This window comes from Hemicordylus capensis, chromosome 5, assembly GCF_027244095.1.
Source record: "Hemicordylus capensis ecotype Gifberg chromosome 5, rHemCap1.1.pri, whole genome shotgun sequence".
Lineage (NCBI taxonomy): Eukaryota > Metazoa > Chordata > Lepidosauria > Squamata > Cordylidae > Hemicordylus > Hemicordylus capensis.
In genome coordinates, this window is record NC_069661.1 from 134269748 (window position 1) to 134296724 (window position 26977).

At 45.3% G+C, this 26977-nt stretch overlaps 1 protein-coding gene across 7 annotated transcripts in view; it reads right to left on the reverse strand.

Annotated features, from left to right (window-relative positions):
* PRR5 (proline rich 5) overlaps positions 1 to 20818 on the reverse strand; it is a 146266-nt gene extending 125448 nt beyond the window's left edge. For 3 of the 7 annotated variants that reach the window (XM_053253075.1, XM_053253080.1, XM_053253073.1), the window contains exons 1-2: positions 20369 to 20818; positions 2222 to 2320 (exon numbers count right to left, since the gene is read on the reverse strand). The gene's annotated coding sequence lies outside the window, so the exon portion shown is untranslated. Of the gene's footprint in view, positions 1 to 2221; positions 2321 to 8894; positions 8964 to 9037; positions 9057 to 20368 lie in introns of those variants that run through there. The other 4 variants (XM_053253082.1, XM_053253081.1, XM_053253076.1 and 1 more) reach the window with 4 other exon arrangements.
* Between the last annotated feature and the right edge of the window lie 6159 nt (positions 20819 to 26977).

Sequence of the window (26977 nt, forward strand, 5' to 3'; positions counted from 1 at the left end):
ATTTGTGCATCTGGCTAGACCCTCTTTCTCTTGCTGAAGTATTGCAATTGGATCTCTGTGACCCATTCTTGACTCTAGACTCTAGACCTTGTAGAAGTGGAGTTATGGAACAACCCCTGCGAACTTGGCAAATCCCTGCTAACTTGGCAGAGTCACCTTTTAACGTGGTGATTCTCTTTATTTAGCAGGAGGAGAGTAACTGGCCCTATCCACCGCCAGCACAGTACCTCCAGTGACTGTTGCTGGTGTCTATCTTATGGTTCTTTTTAGATTGTAAGTCTTTCAAAGGAGCTATCTTATTTGTTTGTTATTCCTCTGTGTAAACCACCCTGAGCCATTTTTGGAAGGGTGGTATAGAAATTGAATTAATAATAATAATAATAATAATAATAATAATATGTGTGGTCACTATTTTTTTCAAGTGTTTGGATTCTTTGGTGTATAATAACTTTCCCTCAGTGAATCCCTGTAAGGATTCATTACACACCTTCATTTCTTCTATTCATTTTGACTGTCTTTGGACAATGCCAACTGTCAATTACACACACACACACACACACACACACACACACACACACACACACACCTTCAAGCCAGTCGTGTACTACTCAGTTTATGTTCTAGGAATTTTTTCAAGTGTTTAGATTCTTTGGTGTCTAATAACCTTTCCTCATAATGAACCCCTATGAGGATTCATTACACAACAAAGAGTCTAAAGACATCAAAAATTCCTAAAATATAAACTGAGTACCCTGTGGCTTGCAGGTTGGGGGGTAGTTTGTTTGTTTGTTTGTTTGTTTTGTTTTTTACATTTATATTCTGCTCTTCCTCCAAGGAGCCCAGAGTTAAGTACATAGTTAAATTTCTCCTCACAATAACCCTGTGAAGTAGGTTAAGCTGAGAGAGAAGTGACTGGCCCAGAGACACCCAGCAAGTATAATGGTTGAATGGGGATTTGAACTCAGGTCTCCCAGGTCCTAGTCCAGCTCTCTAACCACTACACATGAGATGCCACTAATTCCTCACTCCAACTTACAAAGCAGTGGGATCAAAATGAATAGAAGAAATGAAAGTGCGTAATGAAGACAACAAAGAATCTAAACACTTCAAAAATTCCTAAAAAAATAAACTGAGTACCCCAGTGTGTGTGTGTGTGTGTGTGTGTGTGTGTGTGTGTGTGTGTAGTGGGTGGGGGTGTAGTTGATAAAGGGCAGCTGATAGTTGGCACTGACCAATGACAGTCAAAATGAATAGAAGAAGGTGTGCAATGAAGACTCACAGGGATTCATTATAAGGAAAAGTTATTATACACCAAGTAATCCAAACAATTGAAAAATAGTGACCACACATTTTGCCCCATAACTCCACTTCTGCAAGGCCTACAACTTAGCTCTTTTCCCCCCAAATTAAAACTGGGGATCCATGTTAGGGTTAGGATAGGGCAACTTTGACTTCTCATTATGTCCTATGGTGGAAATATACAAAATCAGTAAAAGCGAAACAAAAACAATCATTAAAAATCAACCAGTGCCCCCACAGCCTTGAAATGTGGGTGGTAGGTGGCAACCATGTGGACCTACCCACCACCCAAATTTGGTGCCCCTAAGACCTTTATAAGTGGTCTGAATCAATCCAAATCCAAATCAAATCAAAATCGAATCTGTGATGATTCGTAGGGATTCGGACACAAAACAAATCAGTGGTGATTCAATTTGGGCACAAATCAAATAGAAAAAATTGATTTGTGAACATCCCTAATCTGCTTCCCATCCACTAGAAGAATGCGAAGCTTATAATTTGTGTCCAACTTTAGTAAATCTTTCTCTTTCTTTAATCAAATTGCTGGTTGTGTCTGAATCAATACAAATACCAGAATTACATTTCATAGAATTGGCTCTTAAATGTTTATCTGTATTAGCAACATGTTTTATTTGTCAGACTTATTTTCTTCTTGCTTCCATGTATTTTTCTTTGTATGCTAATAGGCAATAGCCTTCAAGAAAAAATGTTAACTGTTCTAACTCTTAACTGACCCAAACAGACCTGTTAACATCTCATCATCCCTTTAGTGGCCAGAAGAGGTTATTGCGGTACAAAGAGCAATACTTTAGAATTCTCACTTCTAACAAAAACTGCCTATATTGCCTATTGGGTTTGGTTGCCCCTGCAAGGAATGTTACAGTTGAAAAAAACAGTGTCAGAACACTGAAAGGTAGCTTACCTGATGAAAGGCCCAGTGATCAGCAGTAGTCCTAGTGTCACAACCAAATAATTCTGACAGTCTACAGAAGTTGTGTGAACTAACAAAGAGCCAGCAACTCTGCAAGAAACAAGATGCACTGGGTAAAGTAAAAAGTTTGTGAATAATATCTCAACACAAGCCTGAAAACTGGCTCCTGTCCTAGAAATTAAAGGAGCACTGACATGCCCATTTAATTCAGATGAGTGGCAAAAGAAAAAGGTCCTGCCATTATAAGCCTCAAAATTTTATGGCTGATAAATATGACACTTGTTGAGCTAATAAAATGAGACTTGACATGTGTGATGTACTTGATATAGTCTACAAATATTCCTGATTTCAAAGTGATCTGATAAAAATTACAGCAGGCACAGAACGTTAAAAAGTGCTGAAAACTGGCCTTTTTTGTTCAGTATGTAAACAGGTACCTTTATATATAATACACTAAGGTAGTACGTGGCACTAAGGTAGTATGTGGCAATACACTAAGGTAGTATGTGGCCATCCCACACAGGATGTGGGATCAGAGGTACCGATCAGATGTAACACAACAGAAGCACCATGCTGATTGGGTAGTGGGAATTCCATATGCAGATAGGGAAGAGCAGTGGGTAGGGGATGAGCGAGTGGCTCCAAGGGGGCGAGCAAGTGGCAGGGAGGGGACGAGCGGGCAAGCAAGCAATGGGGAGGGGGTGAGCGGGCAGCAGGGAAGGGGTGAGTGGGTGAGCAGGCAGCGGGGAGGGGTCGAGTGAGTGCGTGAGCGGCGGGGGGGCGAATGAGCGAGCAGGGGAGGGAGCGAGCAGCGGGAGGATGAGTGAGTGAGGGAGTGGCAGGGAGGGGTGAGTGAGCAAGCAAGCAGCGGGAAGGGTGCAAGTGAGAGTAGGTGGCTGACACTGAGCAATAAAGCAGGTTCTGTGGCGGGGGCAAGGAGAGCAACAAAGTCCTAGCGCACAGATTATCTGTGCGGGTTCAGCTAGTAGCATATATTTAATTAAAGCAAAAAAACCCTCCACATACACACTTGACTTACAGGGATAGTTATCGATCTAGCAACTCCAATTGAGCTCTAAAAAGTGAGGAAATTCAATGGCTCATGATGTTAAGTTTGTTTATTTACAGTATATATCTACCATAGTTATATACTGCCCGATATGTGTATCCCTAGGCAGTGTACATAATTTAAAATACACACAATAACTTAAAATACAACAGATGGGGATGTGAGACCTGATACAGGCATAGCAAAAGCATGTATAGGCAAAACATTACTTGCTTCCACCATGCTCATTGCTCTCTGCATAACAGCTGAATGACAAAAAGAAACTCAGCTGGTGAAGTTCTCCCCAGCATTTGGAGATGGAAAATGTACCTGTTGAAGTTCTGGCTGTCATGCAGCTGAAGTATAGGCAGAATATCAACAGGTACTGCTTGTATCCTCATAATAGGCAAAATTGCACCTCTAGAATGTCTGTCTATCATGCAACTGTAAAACGTCCTGGGCCCTCTGGCCCTTTCAAGGAAAGCAGCCTTTCCCCCTTATGAGGTACAAGGTTGGAGGGTGATAAAAGCTGAACACGAACGCTGAGGCCTAGCAGTTCTGAGGCACAATGAAGCAAATTAGAGGTGGCAGTCACTGGCACATAGAAGCAATAACACACTTAAGGAGCCAAGGCCTATGTGATTGAGCCTGTTCACCTATTTCCTTCAGAGACATTTAGGTGTATTTTCAAGACATTTCTCCTTCTCTGAGAGAGGGGAAAGATTTCACTAGCCCTGAAAGAGGCCCTTCTCAGCTGTTTCCAAGGCTAAACATGACAAAGGCAGAGGGCACTGAAAAGCTGTTATTTGCCCCTCCTTCCTTTTCTGCACAATAATCCCCCTCCCCTCAGAAATATTCTATACTAAATGGAGCATGTCAAAATCTGATATTATAGAACCTTCACAGATGAAGAAAAAGCCATTTTCATTACATACACATTATATTACACACAGTAAGTTTTGAATTTCTACAGATAAAGAAAATGGCTTTTTTCTTACACACACCCATAGAAGATGTTTGTATGGAAGACAGACTACTGGAAGAGATATTTCCCAAAGAAAATGAGTCAGACTGGGCTTCGATATTAATTTGCAAAACCTCCCATTGTAACTATAGGAAGGAAAAGACCCAACCTCGGCTTTTGGGTTTCGTGTGTGCTTTACAACTTCTGTTCCTCATAACTCAGTCATGCTTCCACGAATTCACTAAAAAAAAATGACAAACTTGTTCAGCGGGTGATTCTGAGCTTTAAAATACCTGTTCCAACATGAATAGAACAAAGGGAAAACAATGAGAAGCTACAGAATATTGAGGGGTCAGGTGAAATAACATGATAATCAGCTGCTTTACCTCTCTACCCATAAAACACAGACACTCTCATGCCTGCATAATTTGTAGAAATTTGTTTTTAAACTATTAATAAACTATTAATTTTTTAAAAACTGAGAAGAACCAATTTAGTATATATGCTGGTTTTATGTACAAATCAGAGTTGCCAGAAATAAAATATGAGCTCCATTTACCACATGTTGGGCATCCCCACCCTCCTCTGTGAAACAGGGTTGTTTACCCAGTCAAATAGTGACGTGCTAGGAGAGGCAGGAGGCTCCGGTTACTGGGACCACCCAAGTAATTCCCTCCCTAAGGATAGGAAGGGTTTGGGGAGGCGGGCGACGGCTGCTGGGGGTTGGGCTGGTGCAGCCCGAGATGCAGAGTGGTGGAGATGGAATAATGATGACTAAACATCATTGAGCCACTGAATTTCCTCACTTTTTAGAGCTCAGTTTGAGCTGCTACATCCATAACCGGTCATCCTCATCTTGAGGTGACAGAAGATATTTTTGTCCAGTTTCAAAAACTTATCTAGCACCTAATAAGGCTGATCAACATGAGTCTGCATAACTCCTGACTCTATAAAAGTCTTAAAACTTTTATAACATGCAGGCATATGGGGATTATTTCATCAGCACCCCCACTTTTTGTTCTTCATGGTTCATAGTTCAAAAGCTAGCTGTTCAAGATTTTGTGTCATTTTCACTCCCCCCCCCCCTTTTGGGTCAATTTCTAATGCAGCTTAAGGCTAGGGCTGTGTGCGACATGCGTTCGAAGTGAGCAGCGAGCACGGGTGTGCACCAGCACACACATGCACAGACTGTACTTCCTCATTTCCGGCCAACAACAGGGGAAGGGGCGGCAGGGAGGTACACTGCTGCCCCATGTATTTTAGAAAATAACGGAGTGCCGGTGAGGGAAAAGTGGCGGGAGGCATGTGCACACTCTCCCCTGCCCTTAAACAGCCACCCCGCCCGCCGTTGGACCACACCTCCGCAGTTCTGTGCACATACCTATAAAAAATGTATACCCATTAAAATCAATGTAGAAATTAGCCCTACAAACATCTGTGAAGGAGAGGAAAGCTGGTCTTGAGGTAGCAAGCATGACTGTCCCTTTAGCTACGCAGGGTCTGCCCTGGTTGCATAGAATGGGAGACTAGAAGTGTGAGCACTGTAAGATATTCCCCTCAGGGGATGGAGCCCCTCTGGGAAGAGCAGAGGCTTCAAGTTCCCTCCATGGCTTCTCCAAGATAGGGCTGAGAGAGATTCCTACCTGCAACTTTGGAGAAGCTGCTGCCAGTCTCTGAAGACAATACTGACCTAGATAGACCAATGGTCTGACTCAGTATATGGCAGCTTCCTATGTTCCTATGACCTCGGTCAGGGCTGTCTGGTGAAATCTTTCCCCCCTCCAGAGAAACATACATGTCTTGAAAATAAAAGGTAACCATTACACTTCATTGGTTTTGCTCATGCCTCTGGGTAGGAGAACAGGCTCAATCACGTAGATCTCAGCTTCTTAGCTCTGTATTGCTTCATTTTACCTCAGAACTGGTAAGCTGCAGAACTCCTTTACAGCTTTTACCACCCTCTAAATTTGTCCCGCATAAGGAAAAAGGGCTGCTGAGCTCCTTCTAAGGTCCAGAGAGTCCAGGACTTTTAACAGGATGACATTCAACAGGTGCAACTTTGCCTAGCATGAGGGTAGAAGCAGCACCTGCTGATATTCTGCCTGTACTTCATATGCTTGGCAGCCAGAACTTCAACAGGTACAGTTCCTATCCTGAAATACTGGAGAAATTTGACTGTCATTCAGCTCTTAGACAGAGAAGTAGGCATGGTGGAAGTAAGTAATGCTTCAACTATAAAAATTACCATATTTCCACCATGCATGCTATATTTCCCATTTTTGCCAGATAAAGTTATAGCTTGTTCTAAACCCAATCACTGATGTCTGCCTCTTTATTATGCCTGGCAATGCTAAAGCAATATTCTTCACTTTCCTTGTTCTGAACACACTTATACTGAACGTGGTACATATGGGACTCTCTCCTTTAAAAACCAAGCAAATTCAATTAATGGAAAACACTCATGATTTACAATAGTTATGGGTGTGGCAGCTACAACTGATCTCCAAAAAATGGTCCAGAGAGTCCAGGACTTTTAACAGGATGACATTCAACAGGTTCATTCTTCAGTGCCTGACTATGTTCACGCCATGAGGGCATGTCATCTGATGTCAAGTCTGAGATACTAGCCTACAAAACCATAACCATGGAAACACAGTTTGGCATGCTCCAATCACTATTTGCATATGCTAGTGGCAACAGCAAAAGCTCGAGATAAGTGTTACAGCAATGCTTGGGAAGAATTAGATAACATGTGCCTCTGAGCAAATGTTGAGTGCTATTACCTCAGCAGGAAAAAACCCAGCACAATTAGTAAAAGAGAATCCAAGAAGGAATGCCTCTTTGCATGATAAAGAAGTGCCCTTTTGAGTTCACCAACCCAGTGAAAATTCCTTTAAAATGCCTTTTGCCTCCTCCTGGCTCAGTCAGCTTAAGCCACTGCCGCCGCCACTTCCATGCTGCAGAGATCCACAGCCCTCTGCACATGTTTAGAATAATTCTCTAATAGTCCAGGGACTCTTTCAAAAATAACATGAGCATTATCATTCATTGTCAAATTATCAGATGTAAGCAGTTTCTACTATACAAGTGATTTCCCCCCTCATCTTTTAATAAACTGATTTTTCCCCATTTCAGTTAAATGTTGGATTTTCAAGCAGTTGTGTTATTTCTAATTCAGATGTATTTTGTACTTTTACCACATTTTGGTACCTAAAAATGGTAACAACTGGCATTCCCTGTGCAAACAGCTTTCATTTGCTATCTGACTATATCGCCTCTTTCTAATGCACTGACTTTCACAAGGTCCTTCACATGGAGAGAAGAATCTAAGAAGAAGAAACTTTTTATTTTGAAGATTCGGAAACGTATAACATTGTTTTAGGTAAAGCAAGGAAAGTTCTAAGTAAGTCATTGTGCTTCTGCAGACCTATGGGGTTGGGGGGTGGGCCCACTAACTGCATGTGAAAATGAAAAGGAATGCTAATAGGCAATTTGCCATGTTCCACACACTTCTCGTGAATCAACTTAACTCTTTTACTAGTTTATTTCTTTGAACTAGTTAAAAGATAAAAAGTGGAATTGGCTAACTTATCATTCAATTTAATAATTATTTATGTATTTGTTCGATTTCTAGACCACCCTTGTAGAATAGCTCCGGCTAATTTAAGGCTAATAATAATAAACTGTAACTATTTAAGGTTTTCATTAACTTATCCAGTGACTGATTGCTGTAATTGTCCCCCCCCCCACACACACACACTGTTGGCTACAATGGCTGCACATCAGAAACCCTGGTCCCTCCCCCCAGTGCAACATGGAAGCAGCCACACCCACTGTGGCCATCTCCATGCTAGCCCTCCCACTTTCAGAGCTGTGGAGAGCACTTCTGTGGGAACCTGAGCCTGTGAGGCTGGCTGGGAAGGTGCACAAAGAAGTGGGAACATCTGCAAAGTGTAGTTCCTCCAAATGCTACTGCAATGACAGCAGCAGAGTGGTACATGACTTTTGTGAGAGGTGGCAGCAAGGGGCCTTGCAAAGGAACTTGATGTGAGGCAGATGGACTTATGAGGGAACATGAGACAGGGGCCTAGCAATGCTATATGGGGCAGCAGGGGTTGGGTGGCAGTTGGAATTGTGGCAGCATCCAATGCTACAACGGGGGGGGGGGGGTAATTTTACCTACAAGGGGATGTGAGGTGGCAGCAAAGTGATACAGGACTTCTGAGAACATACAAGGTGATGGCAGACTGCTTTTTTTACACAGAAGTTCTACATTAGAGGTATGCCCCTTCCTATGAGCAGCCAGAATTCTGCATTTGAATGTGAAGGTTCTAGAACAGAGATAAACAGCCTATGAATATGGAGACTTCACATAGCCAGCAAGGGTAACCACCATGTTATACTTCCCCCCCCCCCAGTCCCCAGTGAGGTTTTCCTTTGCAAAAAGCCTGCAGGTTCAGTCCTCCAAAAACTTTAAGTTTAAGAAGAGAGCTAAGATGTCTTTACATTTTTCATTTGTCCTCTAAAAAGCATGGAAATATCAAGTTAAGGTGCCCATCTTAACCACCGCACCACAGAAGCTGTAAAGACTTTGTACAGTTTCATATATTATGCTGGCTTTACAAATGAGGCTCCATGTACCCACATTTTACCTTGTATTTCAAGGGCTGGAGAGGAGTGCATCCAGGCAGAAATTCAACAGATTCAGCTTCCCCACTGCTAGTTTAGGACACTTCCTGACTTTGTGCATTGTGTTTAGCGGCATCCTAGTTCAGAATATGATGGGGAGCCTTACCTGGTGGCCTTGTTGACACATTTCCTCCTCTAAAAAGGCAAAAACATTTGTTTTAGAAGTGGAGAGGAACATGTTTGGCAATTATGTTTGGCAATTATGCTCCTCCTTTATTTGAATTAGCTTGGAATAGTCACAGCTTGATTCTGAGGGGAAGAGGCTTGACACATTTAAATTCTTGGTGTGTGGGGGGTTAAATCCCCCAAATAACATAAGAACAGCTGTATGTGTGTGAACACTCCTGAGGAACAGAGGCGTGTTCATGCACGTATAATTGTTTTTACATGTTTTTAAAATCAGGTGTTGGGGACAGCAGCAGCAGCTGCGGCGGTGTAGTGTCACTGCGGAAGATATGGCAAGGAGGTTTAGTGATGTGGTCCACTTTTTCCCTCTGTGCATATATGATTTTGTAGATTCCTTATATGCATAGAGGGTTTTCATTGCAGACTTGATAATCTTAAGATCTTGTTTTTCTCTAAAACTTGGGGGTCACTTTTATTCCTGTATTCATGTTTTAGATCTTCTATCTTTGTGCCAATTAGTATAGCAAGGCAGAGATAACGTTTACTTAAAACATACTCCCTAGTTGACCACCTGGAGAAGGGAGGATAGATAAGATGTTCACCAAGGACGGTATTCTAATTAGAATGTCCTTGGCAGCTGGTCAAGTGTTTGGGTCTCACACATTCCATTGATAAGATGTACCCATCAGACCATCTCCAGGTGTTGTTTAAGAGTCTTGTAAAAGTATAAAAAGGCAGTAGACCTAGAGACCCAGGAAGGTGCTACACAACCAGCCGGCTTCAGGAGGTCCATCGGCCGTCATTTGGGGTTCCTGCCGAGCAGAAGGGACGTATGGTATATCCTTTGTTCTGTCATCCTCTTTAGGTATTATTCAGCTCTGCCTAATAAAACTACTTTGACATTTACCCTGGTGTGAGCTTATTGTCTTCAAATCCTAGAAGCAGAGGAGAGCTGGTCTTATGGCTGCAACCTAGTTTGGGCCTCTGCACATGCACAGAAACCATTTTCGTGACCTCTGCACATGCACACAGGCCATTTGCATCACCACATGAATCACATGCACAGAGACCCAAGCTGGGCCACAGCCAGTCTGGGCTGTCATTTGGAAGGCCAGGAGGGGGCTGGAGGAACCCCTGCCACCTCTGATGTTGCTGCCACCATCCCCACCGCCTGGTTTTTAAAAAGGTAAAAACTACCTTTTTTACTTGTGAAGGGGAATCTTTGCTGGATTCCCCTGTACAAGTATACCTCCCTGAGCTAGCCCACAAGCCAGTTCTTTGGACCAGGGGCCAGGTTTGAACTTGGGCCGCCCTGACCGGGCCAGTTCAATGTCGAGCCTGGCTTGTTGGGAGTTGGCTTGCACATTCCTACTTACTCTCCATGCACCCACATGGGGCATCTCTGCTGATGCCAGGCACTTCATCCTCCCCATTTTGATTTGGGTCTCCAAGGAAAAGTGTGAGTGCATGAAGGGCCAGTTGTTAACAAGCACAATTGGTTATATTGCAACACATCATTCTTATCACATGACATGTTTGTTAAGGAATCAGTCTTAGCTTCCAGTTTTCCAGCTCCCTGAAGCTTGAGTCAAAATGTGGTAATTCTGGTCTGAAAGCTGCAAGATTTTAAATCAGCAAATTATTGCTCTTAAGAAACACCTAATTTAAATGCATAAAATGCATCTAACAGACTTTATTACCTCACTGTTTCCCACTTCTTTTAGAGCACTCCCTTCTCTCACTCTGCCCCTCCCCAGAACTGGTTCAAAGCCTTAGCTGTAGCTACTGTTGGTTTTGCTGCTGGGCCCAGCTGACAGTTTTCTTCTGAAAGCACATCTCTCACAAGCTGCAGACTTGGATGGCAATCTTTCTACAGCTCAAAAGGACCAAGATTATCCTCCAGTCTAGCAGCTTTCTTACTTGACCTTCAGGCCCTCCTTAAAGGCAGAACTCTCCCCCTATTTCTTATTTTCTCCCAACTGCTCTTTTTCAACTGTCCTCTTGCCACTCAACAGCATTCTCCCACCTCCTTGTAAAACAGTGCGGCAAGTCGCACAATCAGTGAGACTTGCCTGAAAGGGGTTAGCGGGGAGAGCGGGCTTATCCCATTCTCCCCGCAGACGAGCACACCGGCCGCCCACGAGCAGACGAGCACGCCGGCTGCGTCACGGAGCCAGTGGGGGCTGTGGGGATCGCGCGACCCCCGGAAGTTCCAAGCACGCGGGGCATCCTGGAGAGACCCCCAGGGCTGGGAGGCTTGTTTCAGCCTCCTGGTGGGGGGGGTCTCCTCGTGTGTTGCCGCCGCACGAAGCTGTGCTGCAGCAATACACGATCAAATAGACGGGGTTAGCGGAGCACTCGCTCCGCAAACCTCCTCTAAGGAGAGGGCTACCTAAGCAGGTTACCTGCTTTGAGGAAACCGGGCTCGCCTGCGAGCCCGGTGGTTCTCACCCTCACCCAAAAGCGGGCCAGGCTCCCTTAGCCCACTTTTGTCCGATCGTGAGAATCTCCTCCCTAATTCACCTGAGTTCCAATCACCTGACCACTCATTTTTACAAAGCTTACTACAGTAAAGTAATTCATGTAACTTTTCTGTTTGCCAGCTGTAGCTACAATACACTAGTGTTACACCACCATTGCCCCAGAGTAGGTATATAAATGGAGAAGGACTGGCATGCCCTGTCCCCAGTGCCCCTTTAAGGGCACTGGGGCACTGAACACATTCTAGGGAACCACAGTCCCTTAAGGGCACTGAACTCATGCTAGGGAACCACAACCAATCACAATTCTCCATCACAGTGTGAGGTGGCCAGTGTGGGATACAGGTAAACCTGATTAGCCACAGGGGTCCCATTCTCCACTACAACTGTGGATAATGGGTCATTGAATCAATGGGTGGTTAGGTTCCTGGAGGAGCAGAAAATGGCAAAAATCAGTGGGAAAGGGTCCTAAGAACTTGGGGGGGGGGAATGTCCTGCCATGCTCTGTGGTGTCCAACAATGTCTCCACAAGTGTCCAACAATGCCTCCACAAAGTCCCAAATGTGGCATTTTCACATGATAAATCAGGATTTTAAAAAAAAATTCAAACCAATGAGCCACAGAATGTCTCCTCTGCTCAAAATGGTGGCTGGAAATGACCTTGAAGATCTTTTCCAGCCACCTCTGACCCATGGATACACAAAATTAACCCTTTGTTGACCCATGTTTTCTGCATATGTCAGGGTCAGGTGTCAATTACCCGACCACGGATGCTGGGTCCGTGAATGCCAAGGTTTGCCTGTATTGGATATAATATTGGTTTGAACTGGGCTCAAGTTAGCCTGCGAGTACCATTTGATTATTTTAACTTTTGTGCATTTCTAGGTTTGATTTTTTAATAAAGAAGTTTTGTTTAAAATAAACAAGAGTAATTCAGAGAAACTAATAGAATTTGAAATAATTTGATGGACAAAAAACCTGCCGGAATGAGACCAAAGTGCAGACTATTTCATTTTGGCTGAAGCTCCACAAGCCTAGAAATTGGAACCTAAGGCTGATGTCTTAGACATTCCACATGACCAGAAATGATGCTGTGCAAGTCACACACTGTACTCACTTACAACTTGCCTTCCATGCACCCACAGTTTTCCTTTGTCTTTGAGGTCCAAATTAAGATAGGTAGGATGGAGTGCCTGTTACCAGCAAAGATGCCCCACAAATATGTGGTGCATGGAGGTACACTAAAATAGTGTATTCTGGAGCTGTGAAATTAGGAAACTATCCATGACTCCTTGTAATAGAATCCCCCAAATTATTGCAGTTATGTAAGTTGGGGGCAAGGCCAGAGGAGCATGACCAACTGGTGGGTGAGGCTATTCGTATGTGACTATTGGGTTGGGAGTGGCTATGAGGGCTTTCATGGAGAGCTCCTTAGGCAATAATAGGCCTTTCTCCCAACTCCCATGGTTGGATAAGTTGATTGAGAGGAGATCCCATGTTTGGATAAGTTGATTAAGAGGGTGGTGACTTCTCAGCTTCAAGCAGATTATCTGGACCCATTTCATATCCTTCCTGTCTTAAGGAGACAATTATTAGACCTCTTCTGAAGAAGCCTATATTGAATCCCTCAGAGTTAAGCAACTATCCGCCTGACTCCAACCTTCCATAGCTAGGCAAGGTAATTGAGAGGGTGGTGGCCTCCCAGCTCCAGACAGTCTTGGGGGAAACCGATTATCTAGACCCATTTCAAACTAGTTTTAGGGTATGCTATGGGGTGGAGACTGCCTTGGTTGGCCTGATGGATGATCTCCAACAGAAATTTGACAGAGGGAGTGTGACTGTTGGTCCTTTTGGATCTCTTGCAGTCTTTGATACTATCAACCATAGTATCCTTCTGAACCATATGAGAGGGTTGGGAATGGGAGGCACTGCTTTGCAGTAGCTCTGCTCCTATCTGGAAGATTCCAGATGTTGTTGTTTGGAGACTGTTGTTTTTCAAAATGTGAACTTTCATATGGTGTCCCCCAGGACTCCATACTGTCTCCAATGCTTTTTAATATCTATGTGAAATCACTGGGAGAAATCATCAGGAGATTTGGTACCGATTCTGTCCGGCTCGCCCTCAAGCTGGACCAGGCCAAGCCAAGAGCCATTCAGGTAGGGTTTTTTAATTTTAAAAAATGGTGGACTTACCACCATTGCAGGACTTCAGGGGGTGCTGCCACGGCCGGGGGAGGGTCTGCTGAGATTCCCCCTCCCCCCACCAGCCAGTGAGTCAGTGTGCCTGTGTTGCAGCCTCCAAAATGGCCACCACCAATGAACAGAGGCCCCAAACAGGCTGAAAATGGCCCAAAACAGGCAGTTGGGGGGGGCAGCTGGAGAAGGGGGAACCTCAGCAGGCCACCACCACCCCAGCGACTGCAGCACTCCTGGAAGCCCCACAATAGTGCTAAGTCCACGATTTTGTGGGATTTTATATTACATTTCCATTCCCCCTCCCAAACCAGTCTCGCCCCCTCAAAGAACCCCAAAGGCCTGAGGTAGGAGTTCTGCTAATAAATTACTTATAATATTTATACATTATAAATTATATAATATTTATACATTAAGTAATAATTGCTGCTATGGTACTGAATACACAATTTTTGGGGGGACCTACATGCCAAATCTGGAATGAAAGGGAATTTTCCATTTTTCCCCCCCATCAAGAAATTAATATATACTTTTGAAACTTGACTTATTAGTTGAATATTAACTGAACTAGTTCATTTTTTTAAATGTGCTTTAAAAAAATCTTAACACATAAGGAAAAAACCCTACACACAGCTCCCATTTTAACTTCCGAGTCCCCTCCCTCCCTCCCCTGCAATACTTTGTTTTATTTTTATATCCATCCCTGTTGGCTTTTAGGAAACAACTAAAGACACATCTTTTCAGCCAAGCTTTTTAATTATTTGGTAGCTTTATGGGTATTATTTTAATTTGAACTGTTTATATGTTTTTAAGTTTAACTGTTTTAAACTTCTTGGTTTGTTCTATTGCTGTATTCTACCATACTAATTTGAATATAGAAGTATTATCATTTCCAATAACTGTTTGTTGAAGAACATGTTTGTTGCCTTGTTTTTATTATACTTTGTAATAAAGTCTGCAGCATGATGATACTATTTTCACCATACTAATTCGAATATTGAAGTATTATTAAGCTGCAGAAGAAGAGAGGTGGGGGCCTGGGGGCGAGGGTAGATTTAAAATGTGTGCGCTGTGATACTTGTGTCCGTGTGTGTGCGTGTGCATGTGTGAGAGAGATGTGCGCACAGTGCCTTGATACTGCCACGCAGAACAAAACTCTTCCCACACACTCATGATAAAAATTAGAGGGAACACTGTTCCATTGAAGTCTAAGGAGATTTCTTATCAGAGAAGTCAAATACAGGCCTTCTCTGTAGCCACTCCTGGACTGTGGAATGCGCTCCCTGCAGACATCCGTAATTTGAAATCTTTATTGGAATTTAGGAGAGCCCTAAAGACCTACCTGTTCGGCCTGGCCTTCCAGTGCTCTTAAATTGTTAAAGGGTCTTTGATGTTTGTGAACCACCCTGAGCTATTTTGTAAGGGCGGTCTAAAAATCGAATAAATAAATAAATGTGGGGGGCATAGCCAGGTACTTAAAAGATTTGGGGCTAGGCCTACAGCCTCCTTTTGATAATTAAACTCAATCATATCCCCCCAAGAATAATTATGTATGCTTTTAAAATTCTCTAATATTATAATACAGCACCTATAAAGGTGGAAGCAGCAGAAAGCTAGGTAAGGCTAGATGCTCTCTCCCATGCTCTGTGCAGGTGCCTCGCTGCTGCATTTGCTTTCTAGAAAAGGTCATGGAGGTCACTGATGCAAGGCCGGTATAGTGATTTTTTTTCCTTGGCCTGTCAGATTTTCTTACCCTATGCAACTGAGCATGCTCAACTACAGTTGAGCATGTTCAGTATGATTAAAGAAAGTAGCTTTCTTTTTTTCTGCCCACAATTCCTGTCAGATCTTATTACCATGTTTAAAATTGGAACAAAACACATCCAAATTCTACAGAAAAGCATGAGATTTCACTATCTGGCACCCAAATAATTCTGAAATACAAAGAGGGAAAGAAAGACTGCAATTGTGTTTATTAAGGCAAATTTAGTGCTGGGAAATGCCTGGAAAGCTGGCAAGAAAAGAGCACGCTCAGTCTCTCCATTTGTAGCCAATGCCCTTACCCTAACAGAGCAATGAAAAATTATGGCCCAGTCCATCAGAAAAAAATACTGGGAAATATTAAATCTGACAGAGTAATGAGAAATTATGGTCCAGACCATCAGAAAACATTACCCATTAGAAATGTTTACCCCAGTGCTGAAATCTGACAAGTTAATGAAAAGTTTCAGTCTTGTCCATCATAAAACATTACCCATCACTGAAGTTTCCCCTGTATTGAAACTGAATGGGTACTGGAAAAAATTGAAATCTGACAGAAAAATTAAAAATTATGATCTAGTCTAGGAATGTGCATGAACTGGTTCAGAGGCCCTTTTAGGGGCCTCCGAACCAGTTCAAATGTCCGGCAGTTTGGCCAGTTCAAAGGTGAGAAGGGATACCTTTAAGGAAGGGGAAGGGTGCTCTTACCCCTCCCGCCCCATTTCCCCCACCGGTGCTGTCTTTTAAAACGGTCCAGCGGGGCGGCAGCATACCAGCTTCCCACCCTGGTGCCTCTGTGGACCAGGAAGTGGCTGGAAGTGTCCAGCACGTGTGTGCAATCGTGCATGCACACGGGGCACTTCGGGCCACTTCCGGTCTGAGGAGGCACCAGGATAGCAAGGAAGTATGCTGCCACTCTGCCAGACTGTTTTAAAAGGCAGCACCGGCTGCAGAAATGCAGCAGGAGGAATAAAAGTACCCTCCTCTGTCCTTAAATGTATCCCCCCACCTTTGATTCGGCAGGTGCCAGCTCCATGCACACCACTAATCTAGTCTATCAGGAAACATTACTGAAAATCTGACAGAGTAATGAGAAATTATGGTCCAGTACATCAGAAAATATTACCCATTGGAAAAGCTTGCTGTGGTATTGAAATATGCATAGGTGCTGAAAGATTTCACAAAACATTATCCATCATAAAAGTTTGCCCCAGTACTGAAATCTGATAGGGCACTGAAAACCTACGGTCTCATTCATCAGAAAATATTACTAAGAAAATCTGATGGGGCATACGTGCATACATGTGTTAGTGTGTTTTCCTCTGTGTGTGCTTATGTGTATGTGTGTATCTTTGTCCTGTGTGCATGTTTGCATATGCATGCATTTGTGCTGTGCATATGTTTGTATGCACATGTGTTTTTGTATATTTGTGTATGTGTTTGTATCTCTTTGTATTTCTGTTATCTGCATGTGTGTTTCTGTGTCCATGTGTCTGTGGAACATGCATTTCTGTGTTTGTTTTGCGTACACATTCATGTGTTTTGTGTTGAGGTGTGTGTGCTGCATGCATGTTTGTTCTGCTTGCATGTGTGATTTGTGTGCATGTGTGTGTATTTGCATTGGTGTGTTCGGTTTGTGGTTCTGTTTGTGTGTGAATGTGCATTTATTTGTGTGAGAGCACTTTCAAATTCATTCCATACACCCCCAAAACTGCTTCTCCCCCATGTTCACTTTCCCTACCTGTCCATTCCATGTCCCATGCCACCCATTCCCATAGAGGTCACATTCCATCACTAATGGAATAGGCATTGCACTTGCAATAGCATCCACTAGCTAGCTCCCCCTGCCAATGTCAGACTACTGACAAATGTGTCAGCATTCCAGCATAATTGTCAAACTGGCCATGCTCTTTATAACTTCACTAGTACTTGCTAGCCAGGTGCACCTAGGTAATTTGGCCGCCCAGCCGCAAGGCCGCCCCCCCCCCCGGCACGAGCCTCCCCACCCAGCGTGAGGCCCCCCGAAACCCACTTTTGGGGGCCAGCCCTGCCACCAAACCTCCGTGTTTGTTTTAATTACAGCTGCCGCGCTGCCGAGGGGTGGCTGCTGGGGCATGAGCAGAGCAGTCCTTCTCTCCCCTCTCCGTTTGGCCCAGCATCTCTTGCCAATTGCGAGGCACACCTGTGCAGTTGAGAGAGATCGTCACAACCCCGGACTTGCAACAATCTCTCTCAACAGCGCAGGCATTCCTCGCAGTTGGCAAGAGACACTGGGCCAAACAGACACCCAGTGTCGCTCCAGTCACCGCCACCGGGGGTGGGAGGGGAGAAGGGCTGCTCCACTCAGTCTGCAGCAACCACCCTTCGGCTGCATGGTGGCTGTAATTAAAACAAACAAACAAACATGGAGATTCAACAGGGCAGGTGCAGGCTGGCTGCCGGAGGTCTCCCCGGACCTTGGAGGCCACAGACCGAGTCCCCAAGGTCTGGGGGTTAGAGAGCCTCTGTTGCTAGCCATAGGCTTTAATGGGGCAGGAAAACCTTAATAATTTTTGAACTGCTGCTCACAACTTCACCAAACGATTAGAAGTCACACTTCCTAGACAAGTCTGGACTGAGAGTCATTTTCACCAAGTTTGAAAGAAATATAAGCTACACTACATCTAAAAATTGGACCAAAAAAGGGTGAGTGTTGATTTTCACCACTTTTAAAGTTCAGGAGTCAGCAACCCATGACACGGCTGCCAAAGGCGGCATACAAAATTATCCTGACCTGAGCAGCACTCACACTGCTAGGAAGACCAGCTGCTGGCCTGCCTCTGGCTGGTGTATCACCGCTTGCTGTAGCATGCAGCAGACATCCAGGATTAGCAGCAGCAGAGATCTCTATGGTTGGCTGGCTGGCTGTTTCTCTTGAACTTGCATGCTCTGAAAAAATGAATACACACATGCAAGAGAGAGCCAGCTGGACAGCACAGCCCAAGAGACCTCTGACACCCACCTTGGATGCCCACTGCCTGCTACAACAAGCAGTGACATGCCAGTCAGAGGGAAGCAATTGGCACTGTAGTGGCATGTCTTCCTCATACATGTGTGCCCTCTCTCCCCTCCATCAACTAACTTCTGTACTTTGTCTGCACTCCACTTGGAGGAAACAAAACACAAAAGTTTGCTGAAGGATAGAGAAACTGATCATGCTTAATGCTGGATGGAGAATAGCGCAGAACGCTGCCAGTAAGAAGAGAGGTAGGGGCCATTCCTCTACATTCGTTACAGAAATTCACCAACATATTCCTTCTGATAGCATAAAATTTTCTCTTGTAAAAAGAGAACGAGGGAGAGAGATCATGTAGTAAGTTAACTCAATTATTTAAACCGATATTTTAGAGAGCTATGTCCCTAGTAAAGAAATTTCTTTCTGAAGTCTGTTCTCAGTAATCGGTAGACAATAAATAAAAACAGCAATTCTATATCTAGTGTGGATACAAGCTGCTTTTAAAAACTCATTAATACAGCAGGGTGCACTGCTATCACAACATTTAATGCTTGATATTCCTATTCAGCACCCCTACAGTGCTTATGGTTGAAGTACAATAACAATCACCATCCTCATCTCCTCCTACAATAACTCAGCCATGAAATTCACTAAGTAGCCTTTGGTAAGTCACACTCCTTCAGACTCACAGGAGGTTGCCAGAATAAAATGAGATTGTGAAGAACTGACTGATTAAGAATAGTTAATGTTTTTATATGTTGCTTGGTCTGGGGGTTAGTGAGTTAAGCACGGCAGCTGCTGCCAGGTACTTGGATTGACAGGAAGAGTTCTATAGAGGTGTGCTGTGGAGTCAGTTGAAAGTTAACTGTTGAGGAAGAAGCTGGGAGAAAGGGATTCACACTGGTTATGCTTTGAACTGTGTATTTCTTGGACAGGATTGATTTTTTTGGTTTGATTCTTTTTTCTTTGTGAAACAATAAAACTTTTTATTTTAAAAATTACTTTAAAAACATTTCCCTTTACTGGCTGGTGTGTTACTCTTTGGACCAAAAAGTTATGCTGATGTCATGCTACTGGAGTAACATCCCATGTCTACAGCATTCCCCCACTATCTAGGTCAATAAAGATATTCTAGGAGAGGAATATTGAAGATAAATGGTGGCAAGGAATTCAGGAACCATCGCAGAGATAATATCACTTATGTGCCTCAGAGGAAAAGTGAGATACAAACTTAACAAACAAGGGCAGGTCGTTTAACTTCTAATGAGGTTTGTGAATCTAACGAAAGTCTGCTGTGATTTAAACGTGCATGCTTTTCTCCTTTGATTTGCAGGTAAGCAAAGGGAAGTTGATTAAAGCTAGTTGCTGCAAACCCCAGAGAGAGAATTGTGAGCATCCAGTTCAATTGCAGATCCCTATTCAGCTCCAGACTATTCCCGTTTAATTAAGGTTCCTCCACCTTAATTCACTCCCACAAAGGTGTGGCAACCTCACCTTTGTAAGAGAACTGCAGTTTCAAACGGGGCGGGGGGGGGGGAGAGAATTAAGATTGAAGAGCATCCTAAAACCGTTTCCAAATGAAGCATGGCTGACGATTCCATCCTTCCTTCTTTCTTCAGGAATCTGGAAGCTCCAGTTTTGGATTTCTTTGCCCACCCCTCGCGTCGTCTCTATAGAAAAAGCAAAATCTGGGACGAGCAAGGCACGCCCGCCAAGAAAATCCGCAGCTCCTTCAGCTCCACTTCAGGTTCAGGAAGAGAGCAGCAGCTGCCTTGCAGATTTCCCCACCAAAATGGCCAGGAGAAATCAGCCAGAACGAGGACATAACACATACACCATACATACACACAGCCACGCGCGAAAAACAACTCGCTTCACTCACCCTTCTTGAATGATGATGAGAGATTTCCTTGCTTGCTACATGCCGGAGGTAGAAGGCGGCAGTGGCTTTAGAGGGCACAAGAGAGCAGCCTTACGGGTGATGTGATCAAACGCTGCCCAACTGAGTCTTTTGCGGCTGTTGCATTTCGCTGCCATTTTACCCTCCTCGGAGCCGACTTGCTTGATGTGGTTCATTCATTGCTCCCCCGGTCCCAGCTTTTGGTTCCGTTTGGCGGCTGCGGCAGGCAAAGGGGCATGCAGGACACTTTCTCCCCGCTAGCAGAGATGCGCTACGCCGGCAGGGAACGAAGGCGGCAGAGGGTCCCTCTCGCCCTCGGCGGGAGATCGGCCAGACATGGGGGGCGGGGAAGCGGCGAGCCGGTTTTCCCTCAGTTACAGTGGGAAGAAGGGAGGGGGAAACGAAGGCCAGAGAACACACGGCGGAGTTTGAAAAAACGAGGGTCCATTTTAGCCAGAGCCCCTTGGGCCTCCGAAGGTGTTTTTAATATTTCAAGGTAACGCCCCTGTGCATGGGAGATACATGTTTTGTTGACAAATAATCCTAGTATGTAGGACTTCGCTTTTATCAGCATGTGCAGCAGTCCCCCAGTGAAAGGGTTAAAAATGTAAGAAGTGTTTTTGATCATGCGTAGAGTGCTTTTCATTGGTGAAAGGAACAGCTTCTTGCTTTTGTGGACTGTTCGACGGTGCTGTGGAGTCTGGTATCTAGCACGACAGGGGCCCGCAGATGCTCTGCTGGCTGAGTTATGGTCTGAGAGGAGATGGGCCAGCAGCTAGGCGACTGAAGGGGTGAGACTTAGTCTGTACACAGGGCTAAATCTACACATCCGTGATGTCAGGGGCAAGACCTCACTCCAAATTAACTTCTAGAGTAAGGGAACTGTTCGACGGTGCTATGGAGTCTGGTACCTATATAAAAGGCTTAGGTGGTCCATGGTCCATGGCAAATGGTGCATGGCAAGCCCCGCCCACACAGTGCTTAACCACCAATTGGCAGTGACATTGGAGACTCAATGCCCTGGAATTCGGGCCTGTGTCCAGGGCCTCCACAGCCCCTGGGGGCCTCCCAGTGCTCTTTAGTCTGACCTGGGTGATGTGGTCGCCCAGCCACGCTTGATGATGCTTAATTGGCGGGTGGGGGGGGCTCCAAAGGCCTTTTGGTCCAGGCTCCAAAATTACCTAAGTGCACCTCTGGGCTCAATCAGCAGGCTTCTCCATTGGTGAGAATTCTGTGCCATGGCAACCAGGATTGAAAGAAATAAGCCAGAGGAAGAAATAAAGAGTGGGAGAGAGGCAGGGATAAGAAGGGAGGGGCAGAGAGTAAGAAAGAAGGGCAACATTGTTGGGAGGAGTGGTTTCTGAGGAAAGTAGTGCTGCTGCCACCACCGCACTGGAGAGTGGGGAGGTCTCTGGGGTGAGGGGGCTGTTGGGGGGATGAGGATAGCAGTGTGCATGGGCAGGGCTACCGAGGCCGGCGGGCTTATCCAGTGGTGAAGGCCCTGTGCCATGCAAGCAGCCATGGCGGTGGCAGTGAGGAAGGGCCAGGTCCGCCGCTGCCACTCCTGTTTGGGGTTACTGGGCCATTGGCTCAGGGAGGCAGGCAGGTGAGGGACGGGCCCAAGACCGGGCCTGTCAGCAGCCTGAGGGAAGCCAGCTGCCATGGTGGCGGCAGTGAGGAAGAGCCCCATCAATCGCTGCTACTGCTGCTGTTCCTGCTGCTCCTGCTCGGAGCCACAGAGCCCATTGGTGGAGGGAGGCAGCCAGGTGAGAGAGGGGCATGGGCCCAGGCCTGTTGGTGGCCTGTGGGTAGCGAGCGGCCATGGCAGTGGCAGCGAGGAAGGGCCCAGTCAAAGAGGAGAAGCAGGAGTGTGGCTGAGGATGGTGGTGGGGCTGTAAGCAATGACATAGGCAGGGATGGGTGGGAGAGGGGTGTGTGGGAGAGAAGCAATGTCATGGGAGACACTGGGTATTGGAGTAGAGAGAGACTGGGTGAGAAGCAATGACAGCAGAGGGGATGTGGCAGTGTGTGCAGGGCTCAGGTGAGGGTGGGGAAGCCTCTTGGGTGAGGGATCTGTGGTGTGGGGGCAAGGGGAACAAGCAAGCACTAGTGCACAGGTGCTCTGTGCGGGTTTAGCTAGTATTTATTATTCCTTTTCCTTCTCTGTTTTGAACTTGTTCACCATGGATCTGCCTCCTCGGTTTTAAAATATCTATATTACCAGTTGACTTACCATTAAAAAAACAAACAAACATAAGTTAATTGTGAAAGGAGCACTATTAAGTCTTGAAGGAAAGCCACTCCAAATGCCTGCCCAAGGTGTAAGGAGGACATAGGATCATGCACCTCAGATATGTGGGCTGGAACATTTTCCCATACTTTAGTTTTCCGTGGAAAATTCCCCATTGATAAAAATTTCTGCTTGGCCACATGAAAGGCTTTTGAGATACTATGTGGGAAATTGATATGGTGGGGGTTTTTTTGTTTGTTTTTACTGTATAAATAAGTCAAACAACATGCCAGATCAGATCACAATCTGTTTAGTGCACCAGGAAAAATTTGTATAGTGATTTTCTTGAGAAATAAATTAATGCAAAATTTATGCAAATGAGGATTTTTTGGCAGAAACGTTTTCAGTTCAATTTCTCTCTCCAGAAAACCTACATCTCTGCACCTTCTCACCCCGCCTCCCTTTTTACTTGTTTGGCAGCTCTTCAGGCCACATCTGTTTTCTGTTCCATTCTACCTTCATACAAACATGCGTGTTTTTATTTCTAAGTAAGCTGACTGGAGGCAGTGGCGTAGCGAGGGCATAGGCAGTGCATGTTCTCACGGGCAGCCCTCCTGCCACAGTGGCAGTGTGCTCCCTAACCAAGCGATGGCTTCCCTCCCCCCACCAGTGACATTAGTGGCATACTCCTACCGCCCCACTTCAATCAGTTCTGACCCCTGAGTCACCTGGGAATGAAGAGCGCACATGTGCCCTCATTCCCAGCTGCCCTGAAGTCAGAACCCCAAGCAGCTAGGAAGCAGCTGCAAAAGTGCAGTGTGGTGCTGGGCATTGGCAGCGTGGCACACCGCAGGGAGAACAAAACTATTAGGAGTATAGTGGTGGGCAGCAGGGGAGGGGAAGCAGGGCAAGGCAGCTCTGGAGGCAGGGCGGCAAGTGTCCTTGGTATGCGTTCACCCAATTGTAGCTCCACCCCAACTGGTGGAGCGTTTGGGGCCATGACACTGATAGCACTGTGCTCCTCTCTTCCTGGATTAGTTATCAGAAGGATGCGGTTACCTGCTACCTCTGCTATCAGGCTGTTGTGGCTCGCTTCACATTTTTTTAAAAAAATTATTATTATTATTATTATTATTATTAATTTACATTTATATCCTGCTCTTCCTCCAAGGAGCCCAGAGCAGTGTACTACATACTTGAGTTACTCCTTACAACAACCCTGTGAAGTAGGTTAGGCTGAGAGAGAAATGACTGGCCTAGAGTCACCCAGCTTGCATCATGGCTGAATGGGGATTTGAACTCGGGTCTCTCCGGTTCTAGTCCAGCACTCTAACCACTACACCACGCTGGATCTCTGTCCCCCTCTGTCTCTGACACCAGTAGAAGACAGACTCAGAGCATGCATAATATATATCTTCTTCTTTTTTGCTAGAATCCTGAAATCTACCAACTGAAGAGATACTCAAAATGGTGTAGGCAGGAGGGCTGCCCATGAGAACATGGAGCGATACATAGAGAGGGAGGAGAGCTGATCTTGTGGTAGCAAGCATGACTTGTCCTCTTTGCTAAGCAGGGTCTGCCCTTGTTGCATATGAACAGGAGACTACATGTGAGCACCGTAAGATGTTCCCCTTAGGGGATGGGGCCGCTCTGGGAAGAGCATCTGCATGCTTGCATGCAGAAGGTTCCAAGTTCCCTCCCTGGCATCTCCAAGATAGAGCTGAGAGAGATTCCTGCCTGCAGCCCTGGAGAAGCCACTGTCAGTCTGTGTAGACAATATTGAGCTAAATGGACCTGACTCAATATATGGCAGCTTCCTATGTGGTGACAAGGAGTGGAGCCAATTAGCTTCCTTACACCATACACTGGAATTAACTACATATACAGAATAAGGGATTTTTCCGATGAATGGGGAGGGCATCCTAACTTGACGGGTTGTCAGCCTTCTCATGCTTCAAGACAGGGCCAATCAGATTTCAGATCTGTATATACTATGCTGCTCCAGCCACACCCAACCCAGTTCCGGTCCTGTCTCGCTTCAAGACAGTCCACAAGCTGCCCAGTCTCTTCTAGCTTCTAGCTGCCTTAGGCTTGTTTTTCCTTGGTTATCCTCTCTACCTTTTTGGTTTGTGTCTCTGCACTTGTTCCACTCATGGAGCTTTCACATTGCGGCAGCATGCTGAAGGACGCCCTCTCAGAGGGCCTCCTCTCAGATGCTATGTTGGCACCCGCCTCTACGGTGTCTGGGACCGCTGCCGTGAGCACTGCTGGGCTTTCTGAGGGAACGATTGCTAAAAGCTCTGAGATGGCTCCGTGCCTAGAGCTCGTTCCGCCCCGAAAAGCGGCAAAGACCAAACACTTAAAGGGCCCAAATGTGGCCTAAAAGAAAAAGGAATGCAAGCTGGCCTCCGGCGGAGCTCCGCTTTGTGAGAGGCTTCAGCTACAGGCAGTACGGGCGTGGCTATCACTGACAACAGTCTCTGAGATTCCTGCCAAAACCATAGTGGCCGTTATGGTCTCTCCTCAGCCCGTGTCTGTTTCTAAGGCTTTACCTTTGGCCTTGCTGCTTCTGCACTCCTACGGGGGTGCGCTCAGAAACGCCTGAGATTATTACCGGGCCTAACAATGAGGCTTTGTCAGCCGGTGAGTTGCAGTGGTTGGGGGACTTTGTTGAAAAACAATGTTTGTCCCTGGTGTCTCCTTTGTTGGAACAGTTGGGTTCTTCAGGGCAGGTAGCTGCCATCGCTCCCCCACCCCCTGGGTGCCTTGCGGGGGGGGGAGTGGCATCTGAAGCCCTGGCTAAGTGCCCTAGGTGCCTTTCCTTTCCTTCTTCCCCCAATTGAAGCCCTCAGAAGGGCTATTCTGCAGAGCAAGTGGTTTCAGTTTTCCCTCCCCTCTAAAAGGAGGCTGCATAAAAGAAAAAGAGTGCCACTGTTGGATGAGGGCATTAGGGCACCTATACGCCCCCTAGTGGCTCCTCTGCCAGCAGCAGCCTCTTCTGTTGTTACTGCTGTGCCTCCTCCACCTCATCGCTCTGCTGCTGTTTCTTCTGACACAGTGTCCTCTGAGTCAGAAAAGGAAGAAGGGGGATTATCTGATGAACAGAACCCTCCTCAAGAGAAGCCCAGCTCTTCTCGTTTGTTTTTCCTTGTCAGAATTTGAGGTTTTGTTGGCCAAAGTGAAAAGAGTTATTGAGGATGTGTCCCCCAGAATCAGGGATTCCTTACACTTCAGGTTTAGATCAAGAGGTTTTTCCCTTTACCTCGGCTTCAACAGCCACAGTTCCTTTTCAGACTCTCTTCAAGGATGTAGTAGTAGTACTTTATTACAGCCAACAGCCTCTCAATACAACAAAACCACACACAAAACTACATGTCACTTCAGAAACATCAAAAGAAACTGCAATAGAAACAGTACAGTAAGAGTATCCTACATGAAGAATTTTGTCTAGATAAAATCTGCTCACCCTCCTACTATACTATGCCCGCATCAAACCTCTCAACATGTCTTCTGCGGAATTTACTTGCAATACAAAGAAACTTGGCTGCTTTTGTCGGGATGAAATCATCCAAGTCTGCAAGTAAAAACTCCACTTTCTCCTGACCTGAGGTCAATCTGCGATCTCTTAAAAGGGTGAAAATTAATTCTGTTCTTAGCTGCTTATAGAAACAACAATTCAACAACACATGTCCAGTAGATTCAACCTCTCCCGCATGACACGGGCACAATCTCTGGAGATAAGGGATTTTCAGAAATCGCCCTTCCAGGATGGCTGAAGGAAGGACATCTTCAAGGTGTAATGTTCGCAGAATGGGGGGGTGCCTGTTACCACTAAACCTGTTTTGACTTTTCCTAAGAAAGTATATACTCTACCGCCTGACATTATGAATAAGGGATTTTAACATCAGAACTTCTCAAATGGTCTGCAGAACTGGACAAAAACCTGATCAATGGCAACCACTTAATGCTCGTTTTGCAGGTGAGCAGCTGAGGTTGAGAGAGAAGCCCAAGGCCACCCTTGAATCCATGGTGGAGTCCCCCCACCCCAATTATTATTTGTAGTGTTTAAAGAGAAAGCAAGTTGTGTCAGCATTTTAAATCATAGTCCCATTTTAGAGCTAAGAAAACTGATTTTCAGAGATATACAAGTAATTACATATGTGCAAGTGTAACTTGGCAAAGAGGCACCTTTTAACATGGTAATTCTCTTTATTTAGCAGGGGGAGAGTAACTGGCCCTATCGACCCCCAGCACAGTACCTCCAGTGAATGTTGCTGGTGTCTATCTTGCGTTTCTTTTTAGATTGTGAACCCTTTGGGGACAGGGATCCATCTTATTTATTAATTTATTATTTCTCTATG